We start from the raw sequence: 22867 nt of genomic DNA, 5'->3' as shown, positions 1-22867 counted from the left end.
ATATAAATTAGCATAAAGCTCCATTCTTTCAGCTGCTGGCAACATAACGTATGTTCTCATGCATGACCTAGTAGCAGTTATAATGTGGGAGTGGCCTTTAAAGCACAGGGTGTTCCTGACTTAGATAGGGGAACATCCGTCATTTATAGCCTAGTTTATTTCTAGTTTTTTTTGCCAAGTGCTGTTTAAAGCATTAAGCCTTTTAAATTTGAGGGCGTGATAAACACATTTATATCCACTTATTTAGGGAATGGTATTTATAGCATAGGTGATTGTGGTTGTTCCCGAATGGGATTTGCATGCGTGGATTATCCAGAAAATGTTGGTAGTGTTTATAGCAGTGATTCTGTTTTCAGGGAACGGTAATTGCAATGCAAGTTTTCAGTTGTTTTGGAAATTGAATGATAATTTTTTTGTTCATCTGCTTATACATTAGGTGGCTGAGGTGATTAAAGTATTAATTACCCTTCATCATGTTTAAAGTTCTAACAAGTAGATTTGTTTCCTTGCAATATGGATTTTCTAAAAGTGTTGTTCATGCAACCATTAGACAAGGATCAGAAAGTTGAAATTAAATTATTTGGACTCTTGTAGCAAAGATAATTTGTAGGAAATTACTGTAAGTAGGGTATTGATGAGAATGATCAGAGCTGCGCTTCAGAATGCGTGTGGAAGTTTGAATATGTTCCAACAGTTGGAACGTATCAGTAATAGATGTGTTAACCAGCCTAATAAACAGACTGGGCTGACCATGGAAAGCAATACTGTCTGTAAACTGTCATCTGAAAGTGACAAATATAGCAGAATGATGTCAACAATAAATGGAGTTAGCTTATCAACTGAAATAGTTTAGAATTTATATTTATCATCTTTTGGAGTACACACAGATTGGAAAAACATTTGTCTGAATGACCTGTTAGGGAGGGTGGTGAAAGCAGAGAGAGAGAATTAAAGGGACAAACACAAAACACTGTAGATATTGGGAATATGAAACAAGAGCAATGCTACTGGAAAAAACTCAGCAAGTCAGGCAGCTTCTGCAGAAGGAATATTTCATCAGGGCATCACAAAATTGGCTAGATAATTGAGGGATATCAACCTAAAAGGTTATGAGGCTAGAACAGGGAAATGGGACTGACCAGACAGAGGGCTAATGTGGATTCAGTAGGCTGAATCGGTTGCTCTGTGTCATAATCAACTTGGTTCAGTTTTAATCCAATTCTAGCACCTTGTGCACTCCTGATTTTAGTCATCTACCATTGGCTGCCAAGGTCACAGTTCTAGAATTCTCAATCAAAAACTGTCCGCCTCATTGCTCATTTGAAGGATGCTTTCAAACTTTGGAAGCAAGTTTTTGTTTCATTTGCACCAAATCCCTTCTTATGGCTTAGTGTCAAATTTTCTTTGGTAATACTCCTCTCGAGATATTTTGCTACACTTGAGGCGTTCTGTGAATGCAATTTTTAGTTGTTAAATTCAGGTTTGTTTAATTTCTAAGTTTGTTACTTTAGAAAGTAGCTACAGTACAGTCATATTCAATTAGTGCAATTGGGGGTCTCAAGAATCCTATTTTCTTTAGGGAGTGTAAAACCTATTGGCACTCAGTCAGATAATTAACTGGACAGGGCAGGAGTCCCATGGTATCGGGGACCCCAGGGGCAGAAGTCTGGCCACTTTGGGAGCTGCTATCTGCTCTTATTTGTCTCCCTCATAGCACTGCCAACAATGGCTACTGCTGGACCATGGCCCAGGTTGGCAACAAGTGAGTAACAGCAGAAGGTAGATCAGTGGATGAGGTCTGTGGGGAGCGAGTGTCTGCAGGATTCAGTGGGTGGCTGTCGGCTCTCCACCTTCCTGTGCTGGATTCCTTGATCAGGCACTGCAGTGACTTCTGAAGGTGAAATGCCCCTCTCCCCCTCTTTTGCTCCCTATTTCCTACCCCTAACTTGCCCAGAAACCGGCAGTTAGCCTCAACAGGGTTTGCCGTTCATGGCAGATTGGTATTCATCCATCAGTAAGTAGGCAGAGGCAGTGGAATGAGACACTTAAGTTGGCATTAATTATCCACTTAAGGACCTCATGTGACTCCACAAGGAACTATAAACCTGCACCCTAAGGTCTCTTTTGTACAGCATCTTTCCCCAGGACCTTACCACTAAGTATATAAGTCCTGCCATGATTTGCCTTTCCAAAATGCAACACCTCACATTTATCTAAATTAAGCTCCATTGGCCACTCCTCAGGTCATCAGCCCATCTGATCGAGGACCTTTGCACTCTTGAGATAACCATCTTCGCTGTCCACTACATGACCAATTTTGGTGTCATCTGCAAACTTACTAACCACTCATCCTATATTCACATCCATTTTATCGATATAAATGACAAAAAGCAATAAACGCAGCACCGATCTTTCAGCCACAGCACTGGTCGTGGACTCAAGTCTAAAAAGCAAATGTCTGCCACCACCCTCTGGCTCCTACCTTCAAGCCAATTTTGATTCCAAATGGCCAGCTCTCCCTGGATTTCATGTGATCTAACCTTGCTATCCAGTCTACAATGTGAGCACCTTGTTAAAATCCAAATGGACAACGTCCAACGTACTGCCTTCATCAGTCTTCTTTGTCAATTCTTCAAAAAACTCAATCAAGTTTGAGACACTATTTCCTACGCACAAAGCCATGTTGACTATTTCCTAATCAGTCCTTGCCTTTCCAAATGCACACAAATCCCATCCCTCAGAATTCCCTCCAATAACACACCCACTGCTGACATCAGACTCCTCAGTCTATCGTGAGGTTTTGTTGCAACTGATAGAATCAGATTGTGGGTCAGGAAGGTGCAAAGGGTGCAGGGGAGCACAAACCAAGACACACAATCCTAGGAGAAACAGAAACAGATCACAAACCAAATGGGATACATGGGTGATTTTTATTAGTTAAGATGAAGATTTTTAAATACAATGCAACTTAGTGACAGAAAGGCTGAGTGCATTCGGATAGAAGTGACTCTGACTGTGTCATTTTGGATTTTGAGGCAGAGATTGAGGGTTTGGAGAAATTGAGCTTATGAATTTTGGGATTTGATCTCTGGGCCGCCGACTGAGAGAACCTCTGATATTGTTTAGCTTCTTTGTTGCTGAATGGTTTAAAGATACTTTCTGCAAAATATTCCTAAATCACTCGTGTTCTATAAACTTGACCTGACACTTGTCCACATCAAGCAACATTTTGCTTTTTGTACTTCGCAATGTAACAACATCTCCCTCCCTCCCTCTCGTTTATTCCTTCCTTTCCTTTATTATTCATTAGGGAATTCCCTAAATTGCTATGAGTAAGATGGCAGTAAGCTGCTTTCTTAAACTACTGCAGTTCTTGGGGTGTTGGGTCACCCACAGGGCTATTGCAAAGAGGGTTCTGGGAATAACGATAAAGGAACAGTGAGGTTCTGGGAGGCTGGTGAACAGTTAAAGCCATCTAATGTGCTACAGTCTCAAAGATTAGCACCCAGTATATTTCATAGAAAATGTCAACTACAACCATCCTGAAGACCTGACACATGATTTAAAATGAATTAAATGTAATGGATTGCCTGTTAAACCAACTCATGAAATAAAGGCAACTGACTGGGGTAGGAAACGTATCAGTCGTGCAATTAGCGTGTTTATTTTCCTTTGGAGTCCTTTTTAGTTCGACCAAACTGATTTCACTTGGAACATTTGAGATTGGGAAATAAAGGGGAATTTTGTCATAGTCTAGGGCATGAAAGGACTGAAGTACAAGTTTCCTCAATGTAATAGAATGATTTAATCCCATGCATTTTCAGATTTAGGGACCTCGTTATGTATATGTGATACATGGTGTTTTTGTTTTTTTTGGAAGGGCAATAGCCTGAAGTGACCTTTACTTGTTGTTCAGATATTACAATATAAGAACAACCATGAATCATTTACCTCATTGAGTCTATTTCATCAGTCAATAAAATAATTCTGATCTGTGACTTAATTTCCTCATTGTCAAATATTGATTTAAGTCTCTCAAACTGAGGATTGTTTATTTTTACCTCTGACCCAAAGCCAAGAGGGTAGCTGCTGATAAAGTGCATTTGTGTTCTAAAAAGTTGTTCAACAGATTGTTTTGCTGCATTTTAGTTTACCCACTCTTCAAACTTGCAGTTATAGGAGTTAGGGAGGAGAGTGCCAAGCAAGTCAACTTGGTTATAATGTTTGGTATTTGGTTACAGAGGAACATTGCTTGAAGTCTGGCACAGATTTAACCTAGCACTTTTTATTTATATTCCAACATTTTACATAACAACCATATGATGGATCACCTAATACTTTCAATACCAGCCAATTATAAAGTTCTGATTTTATGGCAATAAAAACTGTAAAGTTGTAAGGCCGCTTTACAAAATAAGTCAATCTACGTGTCAATCATCACAAATTAACACCATAGCCCCTCTTGGACTGGGGGTTGGCTGGGGACCAGAGAGGCGATGGGCAAGAGACAGTGGGAAAGATTGGCTTCATTTCACATTCAGAGCAAGACTGGAGCATAACTACTTCTACTTTTGTGAGACATACAAGTTTATCTCTGTGAGCAGAGCAGATCCTCTTGTTTAGAGCACAAGAATCAGAATAGACCGTTCAGCATCTTGTGTCTATTCCACAGTTCAGATCGTTCATGGTTAATGATTGTTCAAATCAAAAATATGTTTTCAGGTAAATGAATTTGTGCACCAAATCTCTAAGCAAACACAAACTCAATTAATCTTGCAGTTATTATTTCAGTGAGGTCTGGGACATCAATCCCATTGGACATACAATAAAGTGGCCTGTAGAAAAAACACTTCTAATGAGAAACATGGCAGACTACACACCCTCTGATTTCTTTGTTATTTTCTAATGAGATGTGGGTATCACATGCTAGCTAGCATTTAATGCCCATTCCTAGTTGCCCTTGAGAAAATGATGGTGAGCAAATGGTTAGACAGCAGTACAGCAAGTGATTAGGGAGACAAATGGAAGTTATTGTTTGAGAGGACAATGACATATATAAAGATAGGGATGCTTTGCTGCAATTATGTAGATCATTGCCGAGAGCACATCTAGAGCGTTGTGCAGTTTTTTGTTCTCCTTTTTATTTAATGAAGGATGTAAATGCATTAGAAGCAGTTCAAAGATTCATTCAACTGATATCTCAGATTGGAGAGGATTACTTTATGAGAAAATATTAAACAAGCTGGTTCTATGTTCAGTGTACACGATCTTAATGAAACACATACGATACTGATAAACTTGACAGGTTGGATACTGAAGGGTTGTTCTCCTTTTGGGACAGACTAGATCCAGGGAACAGTTTAAAACTAATGGGTCTTTCATTTAAGAAAGAGAATTTTCTCTGAAAGATTTGAGAGCCTGTGGACCACTATTCGCTAGAAAGTACTGGAGTTGTCTGAGAGAGCGTGAATGCAAGAACATTATTTTCCTTCAGCAAAAATGTTTTGATGATAATTGTATGAAATGAGATCTGTAAAAGAACCAGTGTTTTTGTTGGTGCTGTCTTAACCAGATTGTGTTCATTAGTTTGCTCGCTTTGTTACTGGGCGGGCCACTAAGTAGCTTAGTGCCCAATCACTTGCAGGAATTAGATCGCGAGTAGCAGGCTGGATCAGTGTGATCCTGTTTGTGTTCTAGGTGCTCTTAACCAGCCAGGTTTCTCCTCATTTTATTTCTTGAACAATCTTAAAAAAGATCTTGACAATGTTTTAAACAAAGCTTGTAGGAAAAAAAAATGAGCCAAGTTGCTGGAGAAGCTCAGGAGGTTGAGTAGTGTTTGTGGAGAGAGAAGCAGTTAATATTTAAAGCTCAGTGACCCCCACTTCAGAACACCCTCTGAACTTTGAGGCACAAACCATCAAGCAGGCTGTAAAACTGGTGACAAAAATGCTATTGGGCTATTTTCATCTGCTTGTTAAAGACTTTTTTTTTCTGAAGTACTTTCTAGTCTTTCACTTATTTGGCTTTTCCATCTACTGGCCCATTTTCACTAATTCTCTTCCTACACAGCAATCATAGAGGGTATGAATTTTTTTGTTTGTAGGATTTATTTAGCATCTTGCTCTAGGTGTTGTGCCATTCCAATTCTAATTATTAGAATCGCTGATCTCCATTCTAACAGGATGAACCAAGTCATTAATATTGTGAATATTGGGGACTTACTCCTCTTCATTCTGCAGAACAACACTTGAATTGCTGGCATACTGACTGAGCCTTTTTTGAATAACTTAGTTTTTGTGGGGGGAGTTCCTCACTGGAGGCTTAGTGAGATCTTGTGCCTGTTTCTTACCAAACTCGGCTCAATAACTACCAACCCCACCCCAATGGCATCCCTTTCATCCGATTCTCGCCCCATTTGCCACACCCCATACACTGTCAGGGTATCCCTGAATTTACCAGAATTCCTGGTGTCACTGCTATCTTTAGAAGGCTGTTCTGCACCCAGACAAGGAGTATAATTCTGGAGCTGCCCTGCACAGATCTGGTATTTGCCTTGGATGTGGCACATAAAGAAAATCTGGTGCCCTGTTTTTGTGGACAAGGACCTGGAAATCCCAGCAGGTTATAGGCTTCCTCCAAAAAACTCTTTGAAAACTCCCTAGTCTTGACTGAGGACAACCATAATGAGCTTCCTTGCTCTACCTTGGTGCTAAATGGTAAGGTAATTCAACAGTATTGAGAGACTGGTATCTCTAGCTGAGGTATAAAAAGACAAGGCAGGGATGTGAGCATTGATCATGGCATGGAGTGATAAGCAGTAAGGGAGCAAGTGAAGAGCCTAGAGCTGCAACCCGCTTATGGCCCGTGAGAATACAGCATAGCCCTGAGAGCACAATGTCCTGCATCAACACGCATTGTAATGCTGCAACAAGGACAAGGTGCTGCCACATGTTTCAGTACATCTTTAAATGATATTAAATGTGCCGTGAGGGCTCTCTTGAGGCTGCGGCACATGCCAGAGTCCAGTTTCGGTGGATATGGCGTGCGTTTAGCTGCATATTAACAAGGTGAGATGTGCAGTTACTAAGGTTGTTACAAGCAATAATCCTCCTTAATAAGCAGCTCACCACTCCCAAGTGAGAATTTCGCCTCAATGCCTGAAATCTGTATAAATGATGCAGCAAATTGGCCTTGCTGGATGTCTAATACAATTCTGCTTAGAAAGTACTGATATGACAATCGTAACATATAATGCATTCTTTATATAAATATGAAAAATTGTGGCTTTCAATTTTTCTTTTCAAAAAAGGGTAAATTATATTGCATGAATTCCTGCTTTTACTTGGTATTTCATCCTTACAAATCATGTTGAGATTTCCTAGCTCTGTGCTTGCCTGTCTAATGAGGTACTTGAGTATTTGAATCCCTTTAGGTGTGGTCTTATTGCCACCACTCTGAAGTGGGAACTGAACCTCGTCATCAGCTTCAAAAGCAAGAGGAAGCTTAAAATCTTAAGCTCCCTGAATGGAACTGCAATAAATCCCAAATTGCATTTTTGGTTTTTATATCCTCCCTCTGGAGGATTGATAAACATTGTAGTAGATAACGGCCCCAGTCCCATCATTTACGTCAACTCATGGCAATGCATTGCATCGTCTTTTTTTTGTTTTTTTAAACCGTCTTGGAACTGTGATTTAACCATTTAAGATCATTCTGTATAAATTGCATTTGTTTTCTCAATTTAGGAATATTTTTGTTTCTGAATTAATTCTATTTTTAAGGTCATGCCTTCTTTCAAATTTAATGAAGTATTGAATATAATCTGCAGGAAACTCCTAGAAAGTTAGCATGATTCTTTATATCAAGTAAATATCTTGCTGTACTCGTGTTCAGACTGACGTATGAACAGATGAGCATCCAATGCCATTCTTGTTGCTATTAGTCATCATTGCTCCTTATTTGCTTGACAGTCTGTTTTTAGTCCTTCAATTATTTATATCTTTGTGCAATCTAATTAATATTGTCAGACTATTAAATTTATTTTACAAAATTTTCCCCAGATTAAAAGCATCCTCGCTGATTATGTATAATTTTAGGATTAACTGATCATTGAAATAGCACCAACATGCTTGGGCACTTAATTTGACAGTGATTCATAAATATGCTGTTTACTTTTGTCGACTGATTTTAAAAATACAAACAATAGACATCAAAAACATTTTGTTTCTTTATTTCCGCATTATTTGGAGATGAGATGAATTGAATTATGGAAATAAAACTGACCGGTGTCCATGTGTGTATGAAGAGGCGGGGCAACCAATTAGTCAAAAAGTGATTTCGGGATTGAATCGATGGCTACTTTTAAAAGTAGGCTGCTCTAAGTTCACAAATTAGGTACATACACACAAAATAATTTCTTAAGTGAGATACCAAAAGGTACTCTTTCTGAAAGTGTACTGTTCAAGTGATGGGAGGAAACTGGGGAATAGCAGAGGAAAAAGACTTATGTGGGGCAGTGTTGCGATTAATGAGCTTGAAGATGTATATGTAACAAATTTTATCACAGCAAGGGACATCATTTTACACATTTTGGTAAAATCCCGATTTAGTCACAGCCACATTGCCTTTATAGTCATAAGTAAATAATCAATTAGTATTAAAGTGAATGAATTTGGAGTTTCTAAATCCATTCTGTGTGCCATTCTTAGAACACATTCAGTCTTCAGCCAAATATTCAAGGTCAGTACATCAAATGATGCCAGCTAATTGAAGCATCAAGAAGGGTCATGTATTTATAGCAGCATTATGCATTTGTCCTTCAGAAATTCCTGTAGAACTCATTAACCATATTATGAAGGCCGTTTCTGTCACATAGGATGGTTTGTGCCCAGCTGGTCAACTGTTTTAAATAGTTTGAGTAACTCATGAATCCTCACTCTGGTATGGCAATTGTTGCTATATTTATTGCCAAGAAATACACTGAGCTGAAATGCCTGATTTTTTGGCTTTTCTTTCCATTGGGTTGCCTTCTCAGCCAGATGAGGTCTTTGTTTCTGCTTTCTGCACTCACCAGAAGTCACAGCCATCAGAAGCTGTCTCCCACTTGTCAGTGTCAATGTTTGTCACCCTCCTATCTGACTTGCGGGTGCTGTTTTAAGTGCCAGAGCAAGGAGGCCACAGCTCCTTTCACTGTACATTTGTGCAACAATGGATGTGGCCAAGCTGCACAGATATTAGCAACGAGTGTGTGCTGATGTAATTAGCATGATCATAACTTCTGAGCCAGGGACCCTGGTTTGTCTGGAGATATTCAGCATGTCTGAGACAGTGAACATGGAAACTGTTCAGCCATTTCTGCTGCCTAGGCTATGTTATCCTGATCTCACCACTGTCGAGGAATGAGCTGAGGATGTAGGCTTGGTTTGACTCTCGCTTTGCTATTCTCTTAAAGTTGCTGTTGTTTGGACTCTCTCTTTTAGTTTGGATTTCACAAGTGCATCTTTTTGATGCATTGTTAATTTCTGTCACTGACCTGGTGATCTTGAAACTATGCTCTCATGGGTTCAAATCCCAAAAAGACTGCTGATGGAACTTAAAATTCCCTTAATAATATTTGTAATTGAAAGCTAGTCTCAGTGCCGTTTGAGATAAGTGTGGAGCTGGAAGAGCGCAGCAGGCCAGGCAGCATCAGAGGAACGGGAATGTTGTTTCAGGTTGGAACTTCAGAAGGAGGGTCCCAACCTGAAACGTCAGCTTTCCTGCTCCTCTGATGCTGCCTGGCCTACTGTGCTCCTCAAGCTCCACACTGTCATCTCCGACTCCAGCATCAACAGTTCTTACTGTCTCTCAGTGATGGTAACAGAGAAGGTATTACCATAAAAACAAACATCTCAGAGACATCTCTGCCTTATGTGGGCAATTCCTTATTTTTAAACTACTGCTCCTTATTCTAGACTCACTCAGAAGGAAACATCCTTTCAACGTCCACTGGATCAAACCCCCTCAGGATCTTTTATGTTTCAATTAAGTCAATTTGGACTTGCTCAAACTCCCAGAGGACACATGCCTAGCAAGTTTGACTTTTGCTCATAAGACAGTCAGCAGTCATTTATTCAATAAACCATATCTGACCTACTTCCAATGCATTAACATCCTATGACCAGTATAGTACGCAGTGCTCCCGGTGCTTTTTTGATTACTTGCATAATAACTCACATAAATCATACACTAGGAAATTCCAATCTCGCAGCTCCACGACCTCTAATCATTTAGCTAATTTTTTCTGCTTTTTTTCCTGTCAAAATGGACAATTTCACATTTTCTCACATTGCATTTGATTTGTTAGATCTTTGCCTACTCACTTAATCTATCTTTAACCCTTTTGTCAGCTCTTTTACGTGCTCTTCACAACTCCTTTTTCTACCTATCGTCCTTAGAAAATGTGGCTACCATACTTCTGTTTTTTTATGTTTTCAAAAGAATTGAAGCCCTAGCACCAATCCGTATGGCTCATTACTCGTGACATCTTGCCAGCCTGAAAAAGATCCATTCTTCCACCTCTTTGCTTAATGTTAGCAGCTCTATTCAAGCCAGTTATGTTACCTCCTACTCTATCTGCCTTTATTTTCCACAATAACATCTGTTGTGGCACCTTATCAAATGCCTTCTGGAAATCTCTGGACGATGCGTCCTTTGGTTCCCCTTTATCCACAACCCAAGTTGATTTTTTTCAAGGAACTCCAACAAATAAATTAAACATGATTTCTCTTTGACATAATCATGTTGACTCAGCCTAATTACCTTGAACTTATCCAAGTGTCCTGTTATGATGTATTCGATGATAGATTCTAATATTTTCCCTATGACAGATGTTGAGCTAACTGGTCTTTAGTTTCCTATTTTTTTCCTCCTTCCATTTTTTTGAATAAAGGCTTTTATTCCTAGCTTTTTTCCATTCTAGAGGGACCACCTTCCAATCTAATTGTTTTTAATTTTCCAAAATTAATGCATCAACTGTCTCATGATCTACTGCTTTTAATATCCAAGAATGAAGTCCATCAGGACCCAGGGACTTGTCAAGTCTCCATTCCAACAATTTAATCAGTGCTACTTTCTTGGTAATTGTACTTTTTTGTTTTTTCTTGCCTTCCTCCCTCTTTCATTTCCTGATTTATAGCTGTGTTCGGTATGTTACTCGTATCTTTTCTGACCAAAGCCTAATGCAAAATATCAATTCAATTCATCTATTTATGTCCTCCATTATGATTCCCCAAGGCTCACTTTCCATACGACCAACACTTGCTTTGTTACGTCTTTCCATTTTTATAATAGCTGAAATAACATTTTGAATTTTTAACATTTTTGGCTAACATACTCTTGCACTCTGTAATAGACTCAAAATTGATTTCCCTGTCAGCGCTGACATTGCACACCATTTTGTCATGGGAAGAGATCACATTCAGTGGCTTTGGCAAACAGTAAAATTTTCTTTCCCCAGCAGCTTAAGTAGACCATCTCTGCTAATGTGGTTGAACATCTTGAAGAAATCAATGAAGTCAAATATAGTGGTCGTCTTTGTTCACAATATTTATTTTGCAGCTGTTGAAGCCCCTCTGGGATTTAGCTGTGTTCAACCAAGATCTGGAATCTGAGGGCAGTGCTGCAAATACTTGCCCACAGTGTTCTGCAGGCAGGTGCATTCATATTTGTTGAAAATACTGCAGTTGCCTTTGTGCAGGGTCTCAGTCCCTGAAGGGCATCCTCATACACAGCTACCACACCGATGACTGTGGTGAGGATCACTCCATGATGTTAGAATGTTACCCTTGACGTTTTTAAATCCCAGCAGAAATGTTGACCTTGTATTAAGCTCAGCAGAATTGCTCACTCAGATAAGTCAACAGTTCCTTGAATCTGGTGAACAAGTGCCCTCCAGCATACACAAATAGAGTGAAAGGAGGAATGGAACATACCATTTATGATATCACTCTGTGTATGGGAAGGAAGAATGGAGCAAAGCTGAGATCACTGTCAGAGAAGCCAACAGTCTATTCTCATTAATTACAAGACCGTTCTGAGTGACAGGACGTTGAATGCACCAAGATCTGCTTGAAGACAAATCCAGAAGACTGCTAGGGAATGTGCCAAAAACAACAGATTGCAACTTTGCAGTGTATTCAGAAATGCTTTGACACACATGCTAGAGCCATGTGTAAAGAGATCCAAAAAGGCTCAGCAACATCAACAAAACAAACTGCACTATCAAAGGCAAAGACCTGGTTGTTTATCGCTGACTGCAGTAAATAGTTGGAAAGATGACTGGAAGGCTACGTTGATATGTACAATGGCAAAACCATCCTTGCCGAGGCAGCTACAGATACCACAAAAGGCCTGCCAGGCATGTCAGAGCTGGTTATCATACTCACCACACAGGATTAGCAACTCTGCTGATTTGCTTGATGAGCAAAACTGCAGGTGCTGCTGCTACACTGCTTGAAATCCTCAAGCACAGGGAACTAGCATATCTACACCAACCTCCCAGTCTCTAGGGAGAGGGATCCAATGTCCAAGGATTTGCATTGTGCCAGATATTGAACATCCATCTATCCACTACATCTTATGCCTGGGAGTCATGGCCCAATGGCTAAAATGGTGGGCACAAAATGCACTGTTTCTCCAGCATCTAACTTTTTTCTAGTGGGGTTGGGAGAAATAACTTGTTAACTAATATGAATGGCCTTGTACCTGATCCTCCAACAAAACCACATAAGAGCCTTTAGACTGTGAACTAATTTAAGTCCGGATGACAGACTCTAGTGGTTAGTGCAATATATTCAAGATATATTTGTAAGTTCCTGTATCAATCAGCCATGCTTCATTCCAAAGTTGTTTAACCACTAATTGTAGCAAAAACATTTTTTCACTTAGGCTGTGTTAAATATGAAAAGCATGCAGTAATATTAGATAATTTATTTTAGCAATTCATCTATTTAAAATTGAGAAACAATCTGAAACTTCTCCTCTATGCAGACCACAAAATAGTAAATTACCTAAATCAGCTTTGTTAATTTTTTTTCATATTTTTAATGGAGCATTCCTGTCTGGATTGGCCTTGGGTATTACCATTGCTTGATATTTGTCCCTAAAAACACAGTTCAGTGTGGTCTGTCCTGCATGCTGAATCTGTAAATGTGTAAGAAAAAATAGTTTACCTTTTCACCTTTACCAACAGGTTCAGACAGGAATGATGTTGGTGTGGGTGCAGTACAGCATTCCTTTGGGCGTTCACTGGGAAATAGAACAACACACGCAACTCACTGGTACATTATACTGCATCACTCTTTAGAAAAGCAAATGAATTGATGAAATACTATAAAATTTTATGTATTTTTAGCATAGGAAAAGTTGACGACATCCCCTATATTGAGCAAACCCTAGTCTCACTTGTACCAAGGTGAGCCTTATTCCAAGTTCAACAGTTCCTCGTAGTACTATAAAATGCAAATTTTATTGTTATCCTGCTAATTGCATTGGACACTACAGATGTAATTCTCAAATGTTTATACAAATTGGAAACTTAGTGGGAGGGAAAATATCTAGTATTGCCAATCCAAAATATAATCTTTCAATTTTTTTTAGTTTCTAGATGCATAAATGAATGTTGATTAGAGAAACGGCACTAATACTTCTGTATGATTCATCTGGGGCTGGATTATACTTCTCTTGCCTAAGTGCAAGTGCAAAGGTTTTTTTTTTGGGCCATATTCTCACTGCATCTTAGCAAGATTTTGCATGTACCTTACCAAATGCACCTCATTTTCTACCTACTCTGCCCCCATGGTATCCCTCAATTCCAATTCTAGCCCATCTTGGCATGTGCCATTCCAGAAGAACATTCCAGAAGAACTCACCATTCACTGGATATATACAGAAAGATCACCATCCTTTGTGCTCCCACTATCTTTGAGAGGCTATTGTGGACCTAGACAAGCACTCGTACTCCAGCATAGCTACTCACCACCAAAGTAACGATATAGCAACACACATACTATCCACGGCACATAGCCAGTGTGACTGACACTCTCTCGTGTACGACGCCATTCTCATGCCCCTTTATCACTGTTTAACTACTAGACCACACACTATACCTGTCCTTAGATACATCCCTCTGAAGATCCTGTCTGAGTCTCCTCTACTCTTTTTTTTGTTCACCAAATCCCAGTGGTCATCTGCATCTTGGCATTGTCCGGTAGGGAAGAACAATATACATACAAATATTTAGACAAGTACAAACATGATCTTTTCTTGCCATCTGACAAAAGGAACATCAAAATGAATAGAGACTACCGTTCGCCCCAACAGTGCAAACCAAATGACACTTTTTTACCTTGGCAGTCCATGATGATCTTCTGTACCAGGATCTACTGAAAGTGGGTGTCACTTCGGACCTGTCTGCATTATAGCACCCAAAGCAGCTAAGCTAAACCAAGCAGGAGGACAGCTTTCTCCAACACAATGCCCTTGACCTTCCACACAGTTGACTGCTTGCATTCCCCTTTTCTCCTCGGCATTTATGACATCACCTCATTGACTGCCCCAGTTGCGCACAGCATGACAGGATGGTGTGGAGCACACCATCCAGGTTATTGTGGAGGGTCTCTTCTCTTTCCCCCTGCTCCTGACCAGACCCAGCTGCAGAATCTGTACATTCAGCACCACTTGTCTACCTCAACTCTGGTGACAGCAAATACACCACCTTGATGAAGATGCTGCACCAGCTGAGTTACCACTACATAACATCCAAAGGGGTGTTCATGCTGTCCTCTGACTTCCTTTGGACCCTTACCGACCATTTCCACTTTCCATTGTATCATTAGAATCCATCATCAGACCTGCGTGAAATATGCAGCAACATTTCTCTTGTCCCACAGTCCCTCTGTTCTTGGAAGTCCCACAAATGGTGGGGCACTTCTGGTTGTCATTTGTCTCCTTAACTTTGTGCCACTAGCTGAGATGCTAATGTTACTTTGGCTGATGATTCATTAAAGATTCAAACTGCAGGATGCAATGAAAATTAAACTCTTTCTCTTTAGTAAATGATTTCAATATTAGATTTCTTTTAAACCTTTTTATAGTTTTCTGTATCCTAGTCTACATCCAAACTGGCAAATATTTCGCTGGAAACCCTATCCAGCCACATAACTCCTGCTCAGTCAATGTGTCCACCAGATTTATTGGTCCAGCTCAAGTTTGGTAACTGTCAAGCTTCCTTACCTGCTCTGTATTAAACATAAACATTCTGGGGTACATTTTGCACTGGCTTTGTGAGGCATGTTAATATTGGTGAACCAACATTTCCTGCCTTTAACAGTGAGGTTTCCCAGATAATGAGTTAGGGACACAATTTAGCTTCTATGACAATATTATCCATATTTCTCACAAGTAACATGTTCATGGTGAGACTGGCAATTTATGCCAGTTGGAGGTGATTATAGCCAAATTCATCTTTGGAGCTACACTCATTTAGAACTCTTTTTTTTTTGGATCATCCAGATTCATTCCCCTTTAGAGGTATTTTTAATCAACCTTTTCAGACATATTATGACATGTAGGACTTAGACTTGAACCTGGACCTTGTAGCCCAAAGACCAAGGTAATGTCTTGGGAACCTTGCTTCCATTCCTGCCTTGGCAGATGGTGGAATTTTAATTCAATAAAAATCCGGAATCTAGAGTCTAATAATGACCATGAGTCTATTATATATTTGTCAGAGAAACCTACCTGGTTCATTAATGCCCTTAAGGGAAGGAAACTGTCATCCTTACTTGATTTGGCCTACATGTGATTCCAGACCCATGGCAAAGTGGTTGACACTTAAACTACCCAATGGACAATTAGCATTGGGCAATAGATGCTGGCCTAGCCAGCAATGCCATCATTCAATGAATTATTTTTAAGAAATAAAGTTAAGTTTGTTAAACGTTTGAGACAAATGTGGATAATTTGGAGGCTTGTAATCATTTAGGTGAGTGGGAATGCACAGAAGATTGGATCCACTAATATAGAGAGCTTATGTAATTGGGTAAAATTTGCAACATGAAGCTGATGACAATTACTAATCACAGTCAGCAAATTGACAAGTTGTTTGGAAGGGCCATGAAAACATCTTTTGTAGGAAATAGGAATAATTAGCATGATAGTTCTTTTCGCAAGTTACAAGGAAGTAGCGAGTTAAAGGTTCGAGATATGGAGAGATGAGGCCATGTAGTAATTTAATCACAAGAACAAGAATTTGAAATGGAATTTAGGGAAGGAATTTCTTTTGGGACCGTTAAGACAGGGATAGTGAGTGTATAGGACTTGATAAAGAAAAGGGTATGGTAACTGATTTGGGTGAGCTGCCGTTGATGGAGGGCAGAAACTGAGATTGTCAGCTGGGAAAGAATTGGGAGACAGGTGAGGAGTAACAGAGGCATGCACGATGAGTAATTAACAGATGCACTGAGGTGGGCAATGATACAAAGGAGGTGGTATGTTTATTTATTCATGGAGAGTGGGCTTGGCCACCATTTATTACCTTTTCCTAGTTGCCTTGAAGTGATTGGAATGGCCTGGAGAATCAAACAAGCACTTTTGCTATAGGCCCACAATAGCGTGTAAGCCAAAGCATGTGAGAACAGATTTCCTTCCCTAAAGGGTATTAGAGTGAAGAAGATATTTTACGACCATTGACACGGGTTCACCATTAGGCTAGCTTTCTATTCTAGATTTTATTCATTGTGTTCACATTTTCACTGTGGTAGGATTCAAACATGTCCAAAGGTCTTTAGGCTGGGGTTCCGAATTACTAGACAAGTGGCATTACCATTATGTCACTGTCTCTCTGCAAAATTCTTCATTGGGTCTTTGTGCTGGAAGGATTATATGAATGCCGGTTGGTCAGCTAAAAGCAGCCTGTTGGTTCCATCACGCTATCATATTGATGCTTGGAGGAAATTGCAGAACAGCAAGGGGTTGGTGGCCTGCTAACAAAGGCATTTCTTAAAATAATCTTGAAGCTATATATGGCACCAGAAGAAGTGAGCAGGTGGTCCCAGCCCTTGCATTCAGGTGCCAGAAATGATTAACTAAATACAGTGGGTGTATTTAAATGAACCTTGTGATGTAGCAATTGATAGCACTGAGTGGCTTGCTAGGCATTTCGAGGGCAGTTGAGAATCAATCATGTTGCTGTGGTTTTAGTCACATGCAGCCCAGACCAAATGAGGATGGCAGATTTTCTTGGCCTAAAGGACATGAGTGTGCCAGATGGGTTTTTCCATCAACTGACAATGGTTTCTTCATCATCAGGAGATTTTTAGTTCTGTGCTTTTTTTTTTTAAAATTGAATTCTGCTGGAGTGGGATTTGAACTCAGTTACCAGGCCATTAGCTGAGTTTCTGGATTAACAGTCTGGTGATAGTACCACTCAGCCATCACCTCCCCCAGGTAGAAGTTCCCTTACAAGCCATCCACGATCCTGATTTGAAAAAAATCACTGTTTCTTCACTGTCATTGAGTCAGAATTCTACAATTCAGTCTCTAATGACACGAGTCTCCTTCCAGCATGTAGCCTTCAGCTGTTCAAGAAGGCAGCTCACCACCTTCTCAGGGGCAACTAGGACCAAGCAATAAATGTTGGCCAGCCAGTGACTGTCATTTCATGAGTGAATTGTTTTGTTAAAAAAAGTGCTGCCTCACCCAGCAATTATTTCTTGTTTCTTCTGCCTCAGTAAAACATGGTTAAATGTGCAGAGGATCCTCCACAATACTGGACAATTCAAATTGTTTGAATAGTGACACTGGGCACATTACCAGGAAACAATCAAAATTACTACCCGCAGTACACAAATTTTAATTAAAATTAATTAGTGACTTTAGCATAATGAGCACTGAGTGAGCTGGTTGACTGTAACAACCTGCCCGAGGAGCTGCATACGCTGTTTGTGCCTCTACAGCCTTCCCCTTTTAAACTGGAGTCAAAATTGGAATCCTGCAGCTACAGCTATTACACAGATCTATTACCTCAGCAGCAAATTCTCAAACACCAGCAGGAATACCACTGCTAATAATACATAACAGATAGCAACAAATTTGGCAAGTCAGTACTTTGTCCATCCCTTTAGGTGCAAATCAAACCCCACCACGCTTCCCTCTGGCGATTTGCGCTCGGCAGGAAAACCTAGGCATGTGTACTTAGAAGAATATTTAAATAAATTACCCTTCTTGATGGTTTTCAAATCAATGTAAATTAGCCTATAATTCATCCAGTACAAGATTCCCATTCATCACTAAATGTTTTCCAACCAGAATGTGCCATTCCCCCCTCCTCTTCTCATTTTAACAATTTGTTGAAAAGAAAGCAGCATGATATATTGATCTGGTGGGGACATTGAAACTGTCACGTGAAAATAATTACCTTTTTGAGAGTGTTGGAATGTCTGAGTGCAGTTATTCACCTCTGAGTTATTGGTGGAGTTCATGCAGTGATCCTTTTGAAGTTACATGTGTGAGCCAGATTCCCCCAGCACTCAAAACCCTGCCCCCCAGCTGTGTGAACAGCACACGTTGCTGACTTCATCGGGGAAAGAATTTCAGTGATGAGCTAATGGGCACAGCACAAACCAAGCAAATGCTTGGTTGCTCTGAAAACACTGCCGCCTCTGTTAGAAAATGAATGTGCCATTCAAAGGCTTTTAATGCTTTTCCTTAGTAATTTCCTGTGATATTTCTAAAATGAATCTGTAATTTCTGACCTATCTTCAGCTTTTGTTCTGTGTTGTATTGAAGCCTGTCCAGTAATATTCACTAACATGTGATCCCCACTTGCAAATTCACTAGGACGCGATTCTTTTGGACAAATCTAGAATTCCTCGGCTTCAAAGAAACAGTGATGCTATTTATTAATAGTTTTTGTACCATAAAACTATCAAAACAGGGATCTCTTTGTCTTTTTGCACTGTTCTTCAAAAGTGACTGAGATTTAATCTGAATGTTGGAATCAAGGCACATTTATAGTTTCAATGCTCACTCCCATGAGGTAACATTTGAAACCAAGATATCGCACTTTGTGTTAGCGAAAACACACGCTGTGGTAGGAAGAAGATCCTTGAATGTAAAGTGTGCTAATGAAGAGAGCAGTCTTTGTTTGACAAGCCATCCACTTACAAAAAATGTGATTTTTTTTTGTACTTTTTTTCATGTTTTGAAAAAGCAGCGAAGAAATAAGTTTGAGGTGGGGAACAGAATTCAAACAAGGTAACTGAGTTGCTCTGACTAAGCCTTTGGAACATCAGGCCGCAGTTTCAGTCATGCTACTTGCGCATGAAGCTAGTTTTACCACAGGAACTTCAAATGTTTGGCTGCAAGAATACATCTTAGGGCTCTAAAATTCTAAAAGCAGATTCAAGTCCACAGTTTTGTAGCTTCAAACGGAGAATTATGTAATAATTTAATTTCATGAGAAATATTATTTGGAACTGGATTATCAAAACAAGTAGAGGAATTGGAATTGCTGGGAATTAAAGCAATGTCAGCATTTTGTAGCTCCCTTTTATTTGTTTTTGTGTAACGTTCGTTCATTTGGGTTTACGAACAGGACTATTTCTGCCCACGTTTTTTTCTTTAGAGGCTGCATTCGTTTTTTTTTCAACTATGTATTTGTCCAATTTTATTCCTGCTTAATGTTGTGAGTACTTCAAAAAGTTGCAAAGTGTTGTCTGGCCTGTGCAGTACTAGCAATGATTAACAAAATCATTTCCCAGCAGAACGCATAGTGGTTTAGATTATTGAAAGAAATTAGATTTATCAATGACTACTATTTCCAATTCCAAGAAGGGGTCAACTGTTTAATGAAGGCTGAGAGACAAAGGAGTAATTGAAAATGAAAAGTCATGGGTTGTATTGATATTTAGCAGTAAAGAACCAGCGCTGAAGTCAGTCAAACAGACAGACAGGGAGACAAGGGAGCGATTTGCAACGTAATGAGGATAGGCACAAGATTCTCCCTTTTCTTAAAATAAAATGGAAAAGACAGCATAAGAAACTTAAATTGTACATGGAGATTACAGATCAATTCACAACTCAAACAGCAATCAACCTTAATAGACATCCTTGGCATTGTAAATACTGAGAATGGGCTCTGGAACTGTCTGCCATTTTTTTGAGGTTTCCAAGTCATTCATTCATTGGCAAAAGCATCAGCTGGTCCTTCCTATTAACTTGGGCTATTGACCTATTGAGTGTCCTACATAGCCATGGTAGGAAAGGAAAGGAACCACACTTTGAAATAGAGAGCAAGTTTACTTGCAGATGGGGAAAAGTTAACCTGAAAATTTAAAGGACGAAAAAGCAGATTTGCAGCTGGGTGCTATTTGACATCTTTCAGACACACAATAAAATTATAATAATATAGACATCTCTCTTGCCCTATTCCATATTTTTTTATCTCCATTGCCTGTAATTAACTGCCCAACCTATCCATAAGCTTTGCTAACTAGAGTAATACATTTCGTAGCCTCAAAATCCTGTTTGTTTTATTCCCTCCTGTCAGTTTTAAGTAGTGTTTACTGCTTTGAGAAATTCATAGTTTCAATGCATAAAACATTGATTCAATCAGCTGTGGCTGCTCTCAAGCACAAGTGACAGAGTTGGGGTTTGAGCAAGTTACTAAAATTGTTAAGGGTCAAAGCTATTTGAAATCAGCTCAGAACTGACCACTTCCAAGTTTAATGTCTGGTATGTTTGGAACCTGATGGGTTACTGATTAGTATTTAAAGTGTCATTGAGCAATGGAAAATGAAGCATCAAGTAAAAAATAAAATTGCCCTCTGGAGCCGCTATAACAACTTGATATACGTGGGACTAATGTTTCCTTTGGTCAGCTGAAAGAAGATTGCTGCAAAACTCCATGCTTGTGAGCAGATGAGCTCCATAGTGTGCCTCTGTTTACAATAGAAAGATTCACAGCCTCTTTGGAAAAGCACTTAACCAATAAGTCGCTTCAAAAATGTTTTTGACAGGAAATATACTTTCTATCCTGGACTAAGCAGTATCTTACTCTGTACATCTCAGAAATATGAAAGGTTCTTGTCTTCTGTTCTATTGCAAAAAATGGCTGGCAACTATGCAGTGTGACACCAGAGCTACACTCATTTCAATAAGAAACTTTGTAGAGATTCTGAACTGGAAAACTGTGTCCGACAAGCCATGTCTAAAGTGCTTCGTAGTGGATTAAGATTTGGGACAAGCCCAATTATTATCTTTGCCACCTGTGATGTATCCAAAATAATATAGTGGGATTTTTTCAATAGGAGATCTGGTAGCTGAAAAGATTTGTTGCCAGTTTCAATCTTTTTTGAGAAAAACCATGCTGTAGCCCAACTTGCTCAGTGATGTTATTACTCACCCAGGTGTACGAGCTCATGTTGGGATATCATCACTGCACCACAAGAGCCCTATCGGGATAATGGTTGAGTATCTGTAAAATGATGAAATTTTAGACTGCTTTCTGGGCAACTGGGACCAAGTGGAGGTAACAATTTTGTGCAGTTTGTTGAGCTGCTGGAATTAGGTGGTATTGACTGTGTTGTGATTTGAGTTTGTACAGGCTAGGATAGGAACACCTTATTCTTAATTAACAGACTTTTGTTTATTACTTTTTTTAATCCCATGCTCTATGCCTTCCCCCTTATCCCAACTCTTGCGTCAATGCCCCCTCAGCACTACTACTTGCATGCTGGCAAACTGATCACACAGGGCAGCCAGAAGAATTCACAACAGACTGTGGCATTGTGTGACAATTGCATTATTAGCCACCTCCCAATTCATTGCATGTCTTTGTGTTATAGCTTATCTATATTGAGGTGAAGTTCACCCTGAATCACAGAATTGTTAGCAATCAATGCTTGCTTTTGAAATGGATTTTCACTACTTTTTTTATAGTCAGTTTGTCTATATAAACATAAATTACATTCCTTAAGCTTATGTAACTCTTTAAATATCACTGATCCTCAGCAAAACTTAAACGTTCTTTTATTTTCTATCCAATAATGTTGTATTTCTATCTCTTCCAGAACCCACTCACTATTGAGCTCCCTAACAGACAGCAATCCAAATATGCCTACAATATTTTCTGGTTAACAAAGTGCAATTTCTAAAATATAAAATGACGGTCTCCTTTCAAAGAAGCCTATAGCATACCAGTCATTCTGTAAAATAATGCAACTTGACTGTTGATCCAGTGTTTTGAGGCCAAATGTGTAGGATTTTTTAAACCAATAAAATGTACTAATTGGAGCAATGGTTGCCTCGAGTGGAGTGGTGAGAAGGCGGTTGGCTTTTCTTTATCCAGATTCAATCTTTAAAAACATTGATGTATTATCGTGCAGATAAATCCAGTTTTCTAAGGAGCACTGGAAATGAGACTCTTCTCCAATTGAAGAAAAAATCGTGATCCTGGATAAACAGCTGCATAATCAACAAATCCCAAAGGCAACAAGCATAAATCCCAACAGTTTCAGTCTGGTATTATAGTAATTCAGCTGCTCTACTAGCAAAATAAGATATAAGTAGGTTTTTTTGTTTTGTTTCATGTAAATTGAAAGGTTATATTTGTTAAATGAACAAAACTCTAAATTACAGTTTGAATTTATTGTTTATGATTAGCTGTGTGAGTTATCTTTTTCTTTCTTTTTGTTCAATAAACTTTAAAGCAAGTGTTACTTGCTTCTATTACTGCAATCATGTTTGATAGGCTCTTACGATAGGGAGCAAAGGGGCCTATCTGTCTTACAAGCTGTAGTTGCCCTTTGGTAGCACCATGAAAGCT

The 22867-nt window shown here is 39.3% G+C and overlaps 1 protein-coding gene and 1 long non-coding RNA gene across 4 annotated transcripts in view; one reads left to right on the top strand and one right to left on the bottom strand.

Moving 5' to 3' along the window:
* The window catches only part of LOC125453194 (uncharacterized), a 31671-nt gene extending 13063 nt beyond the window's left edge, over positions 1–18608 (bottom strand). The window contains exons 1-2 of the long non-coding RNA XR_007247719.2: positions 18458–18608; positions 13212–13287 (exon numbers count right to left, since the gene is read on the bottom strand). This is a non-coding gene — a long non-coding RNA (uncharacterized LOC125453194). The remainder of the gene's footprint in view (positions 1–13211; positions 13288–18457) is intronic.
* LOC125453193 (stAR-related lipid transfer protein 13-like) overlaps positions 1–22867 on the top strand; it is a 464022-nt gene that overhangs the window by 339817 nt on the left and 101338 nt on the right. The window lies entirely within an intron of this gene.

Source organism: Stegostoma tigrinum, chromosome 6, assembly GCF_030684315.1.
Source record: "Stegostoma tigrinum isolate sSteTig4 chromosome 6, sSteTig4.hap1, whole genome shotgun sequence".
NCBI classification, from domain to species: Eukaryota; Metazoa; Chordata; class Chondrichthyes; order Orectolobiformes; family Stegostomatidae; genus Stegostoma; species Stegostoma tigrinum.
This window is presented reverse-complemented; position numbering and strand designations above follow the sequence as displayed.